General features: G+C 41.4%; 1 long non-coding RNA gene across 1 annotated transcript; it reads right to left on the minus strand.

The window, feature by feature from the left end:
• Nucleotides 1–2,594: 2,594 nt before the first annotated feature.
• On the minus strand, nt 2,595–5,094 carry LOC138972361 (uncharacterized). The gene is made up of 3 exons (XR_011457575.1): nt 5,022–5,094; nt 4,375–4,517; nt 2,595–2,697 (listed from the first exon to the last, which is right to left on the minus strand). It is a non-coding gene; the product is annotated as an uncharacterized lncRNA (long non-coding RNA).
• Between the last annotated feature and the right edge of the window lie 378 nt (nt 5,095–5,472).

Consider the following 5,472-nt stretch of genomic DNA (forward strand, 5'->3'; position numbering starts at 1 on the left):
GGGAGCTGCCATGCCCTTGGGCTCGCATCAGCTCAAATCCCCCGCAGCCGTTCAGAGCAGGATAGGCGTTTTGCAGCTTTTTGTAAAAGTTCTTCAGACGTGTCATGTTGAAGCAATTGGATTTTTTGGCTCCCAGGCCGCTCTTTGCCAACATTTCTTTTTCCCAGAAAGTTGCCACACAGGCCCTATCTCTCTCAGGGAAACAAAAAAAGTTCCCCGTCCACGTTCTTTCTTTCTGCATCCCCCTCCGATTCCGTCTGTTGGCCGATGCTGTGTATGGAGGTGCCCTCGAACGATAGGGCGCGAAGAGTGCAGCCACTTCTCTCAATGCAGGTCCTTGTCTATCTGTGAAAAAAATGCATTTGTTATCCCTATGTATGTAAAAAAAAAAAATCGAGTTTACACCAGCGATATAGCTGGACAACACTACGGACAATGGTCCGACTTGTGTCAATATTATGCTGATAACTGCAAAATCCCTCGCGCCCCCTAATTCGCGTAGAGGCTGCCCACTACATGGTACAGAGGTGTCCTTTGACGTGTGCTGATCCCTCCCCAGACCATCACAGAGCCTCTGCCAAAACGCTGTCGTTCCAGAACAGCGCCTTCTGCGAAGCGCTCTTCGCGACGCCTCCACACTCGGATGCGACCATCAGCAGGTTCCAAGCAAAAGCGGGACTCATCTGTAAACAACACCTGAGCCCACTGCTGACGTTGCCACCTCACATGTTGAGTGCACCAGGCTCGGCGAGCTGCTCGGTGATTAGCACTCAGGGTTGTTCCTCGGACTGGACGCCTTGCACGCAAGCCAAAGTTGTGTAAGCGGTTTCGGATCGTCTGACCACCAACAACAGTGTTGCCGTGGTAGCTTGTAGGCGTTGCCTAATGTTGTTTGCCGTAGCCATTCTTTGTTGCATGGCCTGCCTCTGAATGAAGCGATCCTCTCTTTGTGTGGTGACTCTGGGCCGACGAGAACGTTGTCGCTCCTGCACTCTTCCAGCTGCGTGGAATCTCTGTTTTAGTCTAATGATGACAGAGGGAGCCACTGCAAGCCTCGGGGCCACTTGCCTGGCAGCAACACTGTCTTGTAGCCATCCTATTGCCCTTGCTCGATCCAAATCGCTCAGTTTTCTTCGTGGGGGCATGTTGCTACTGTGCATAATTGTGTCAGCGTGTCAACCTTTAAACACAAGGTGGTGAGCGATGTTAATAGCCAGGACCCTGTTGTAGCATGTGCATCACAACCTTTTGCCCTGGCATGCGTTCCGCAAACTTCATGGGGCTATAAAAAAACCACCCTTTTTCTTCCAAAATGCAGAAACTTTTGAGAAGTCACACAGAGGGAAATAACTCTGCCTGCCAAACAAAATTCTAGGTCAAGACTCATTGTTCATTTGTTAATTCAAACACATTAATCTTTTGATTATTATGACGATGTTTAATTTTTTGGCAAATTTTTATAATTAGATCCGTTTTTTCAACCAATCCTTAACTTTTTGTGAAGAGTGTATGTATCACTAGATCCACACCGGCGATCGAAAAGAAGAACTAGATCTACATGCTTACATTGTCAGGTGTATAGCTAGCCCATTTCATCGCCTATACATAAATAACTGAATTACATCGAACAAGACACACGAATATGTCCGTGACACGATGGACAAATTTCAACAAAAATAATAATTAATGCTCCCTGTTCCAAATTTGATTGCAATTTCAAATCTAGATAGTTAAGTGTCCCAAAGTCCCACGTATTGAATGTGATTTGAGCACATTTCAAGTTTTAATCACTATCACACACCCCGTGACACGATGGACATAAAATATTTTTAATACTCACTTTGACAACTTCAGGACACCAATAAAATAAGACGTAAAGGCCACACGGCGATAGGTTTTTCCTGAAAGGAGGCGACAAAAGGGACGCGATCTTGGTTACATTTAAAATTACGAAAAAAGGGACCAGTCATTGTTTTTCAGTCGCGTTCAGAAAACGTGACACGACGGACATAAAAAGTGAAGACAGCATTTTTTGCTCTTTTATTTTCGTTTAATAAATAAAGTATAAAAGGACATTAAAAAAGCTGCTCACAGATCATCTTCTGTCCCTACTGACAAATGAATGACAAAGGAACTGATCTTAAATCCAAACACAATGACAAGAACAAGTTTTAAGTATGAGTAAGGAGTAAATTGTGTTTGTAACTGACACACACACACACTAAACCCACATAAATGCCAAGAGCGTAAACATTCTAATTCCCTGGTAGACAAGTTCTAATGCCTACTTTTTAACATATATGAAATATAGAAGACACATTCCCTGTCAGCGCTTGCTATCAAATTCAGGTGTGTAACATCAATCTGCAGGGCTAGAAAAATCTGCAGGTATTAATGTCTGGCAGCTCTCCTGACTGGCCAGGGAAAATCAAACACACACTTCGGTTCTCACACACAAACACACACCAACAGTCAGAATGTAACCAGAACTTGAGACTGAGATGGAGGATAAAACACAATATGATCATGTAGCAAAACTCTTACCTGAATTTCTGCTGAAGAGACATTAAACCCCAAAAACCAACCAATCTTACCTGAATTGCCATTAGCATGAAATATTTCCCATTTGTGTCTTGACAGCCTCCGGATCATGAAGGAATCAATCTGCTTCTTCCACTGTGCCGGATCGATGCCAACCTGTAATATATAATATTGGCCGAAGTAACATTCCTGTGAGCACCAAATTTAAAACAGTTAGTTGACAGGACAAGTAGTACTAGGAGCTACATGCAGTATGATATTTACCTATGTGGAGGAACAACAAACACACTGTCCACAGAACCAGATGAATTTACACACTGCACCCTCCCCCATAAAACAACAACAAACAAGAAGGGCAAAGCCCATACGACTCACATGCTTGACCTTGACCTTTACATGACCTTGACCTTCAGGGTCAAGGTCAAATAACTAAACCTAGCATGAAACACAAAGCTGTTAATTCAAGACATAGGAAGTACAATGGTGCTTATTGGCCCTTTCTACCATGAGATATGGTCACTTTTAGTGGTTCGCTACCTTATTTTGGTCACATTTCATAAGGGTCAAAGTGACCTTGACCTTGATCATATGTGACCAAATGTGTCTCATGATGAAAGCATAACATGTGCCCCACATAATTTTTAAATTTGAAACAGTTATCTTCCATAGTTCAGGGTCAAGGTCACTTCAAAATATGTATACAATCCAACTTTGAAGAGCTCCTGTGACCTTGACCTTGAAGCAAGGTAAACCAAACTGGTATCAAAAGATGGGGTTTACTTTGCCCTATATATCATATATAGGTGAGGTATTCAATCTCAAAAACTTCAGAGAAAATGGGAAAAATGTGAAAAATAGCTGTTTTTTAGACAACATTTATGGCCCCTGCGACCTTGACCTTGAAGCAAGGTCAAGATGCTATGTATGTTTTTTGGGGCCTTGTCATCATACACCATCTTGCCAAATTTGATATTGATAGACTGAATAGTGTCCAAGAAATATCCAACGTTAAAGTTTTCCGGACGTCCGGACGGACGGACGACTCGGGTGAGTACATAGACTCACTTTTGCTTCGCATGTGAGTCAAAAACGACAACAGACGACCAAACCAACATTAACGCTTGACTTCACTAAATGTAAAAGGACTTATACAATTTTATATTCTGGACAGATATCAATGCCACTGTCCCACAGTATCATAAGTCCTTTTACATTTAGTGAAGTTTTGACTGAATCAGTGAACTGAATGAGACTGATAGAGTGACAGACATACAATGTAGACAAGTTGATGTGTGCATATATATGTATATTACATAACATGTTATATGTATGTATAACATGTATGCATGTGTGTAGAGCACAAAGGAAAAAAAATAATAGAACTTGACACACAGTGTCACTGAGAATGAGATATATCCTGACAGTGAGTGAGTGAGTGACTGTTTACAGCAATGCATTGTACTTTATTAAACTTAAAGGTACACACTGAAAGTCATGCGCTTCTAGTATTAGTAATGATTCTAATACTGGAGGAACTGCATGATCATCAAACTGGTGAAATAAAGCTAAGAGCTTCGAGCAGTTCTGTGGTTTGGACTGTAACTTGTCTAAGTCAGTAAGTGTTCATTATTTTATTATTATCCCTGAACATGAATTATAAAAATAAAATGAAAACACTCTCTCAGACTTGCTCACAGTCACACACACACACACCTCCATATGAGTTATTCTGACAAGAACTTGAGAATGTGAGGGAGGGGAAGGAAAAAACACACTATACATCATAACACTGACAGTTGTACATAATAAAACCTCTTCGCCTTATATTCTTACCTGATTTGCGGCAGTGGCATCAAATATTTTACTTCTGTCAGTGACAGCCTCAAGATCATGCAGCAATCGGTTGGCTTTTTCAGCTGAGAGGAGACCTTGAAGTTGAACATACTAGCTCTAGCTCTCTTCTGATTGATGCCAACCTGCAATAAAATAATTGGGAACCGATCAGAAGGTTACCTATTTGAGTATTTTAAGTTAGACTCAATCTTTAAAAACAAAAAGAATTTATAAAATATTATGATCATGCACCTTGAAAAGAGGTTGCAAAAACGTGGTAGTGGTAATCTTCTTCTTCAAATTAATGAGAAAATCCCTGTACAGGGCAACTATGATCTACGTGTTGGTTCAGTGAACGATACCTTGCGCCTGTGCACTGACACAGTGACACTGACCACAGGCGGAAGGTATCGTTCACTGGACCACTACTTACATAGAAAGACTGGTAATCTTGAACTTTAGCGTAACGCTAAAGTTCAAGATTACCGAAAGACTACATAGTCTTTCTATGTTGTAAGTAGTGGTCCAGTGAACGATACCTTCCGCCTGTGCACTGACAGTGCCTCGAGTGTGTCGAAATGACACATGTTGCAACACATACTACCATAAACCCACTCTCAGTTATGAAACGAAACATGGAAACTTACCTCTGGTTAATATGCAAAGGTTCGCCCGTCCCAATTCTCTCGCATTAGCAAACATCATTGCCATTGGAGATTCTGTCCAAACAGATAGATCTGCCTTTGATCCGCCATTAACTAAAAACCGAAACGCAGTAGGTCTGAAAACCACGCTCAACGTCCAAAATAAGGAGGAAAAAAAAGAGCCCAAAACATTTTTTTGGGCAAAAACACTGTTTAAGCCCCACAAATATTTGTCCTTATTTTTTATGAAGCTTATTTTGTGCCCCTTATTTTATGCTCCACAAATACAGTTTGTGGCCCACAAAACCAAAATGTGTCCCATAAAAATAAGCCCAACAAATTGTGAGGCACATTTGCAGTTTGTGGGCCACAAATTTGTGCCCTTATTTTGTTGGATTAATGACATCGAATGCCAAGGATACCAGAAGTAGTCAAGCAGTGATTCTCTCACCAG

This window comes from Littorina saxatilis, linkage group LG8 (genome assembly GCF_037325665.1).
Source record: "Littorina saxatilis isolate snail1 linkage group LG8, US_GU_Lsax_2.0, whole genome shotgun sequence".
Lineage (NCBI taxonomy): Eukaryota > Metazoa > Mollusca > Gastropoda > Littorinimorpha > Littorinidae > Littorina > Littorina saxatilis.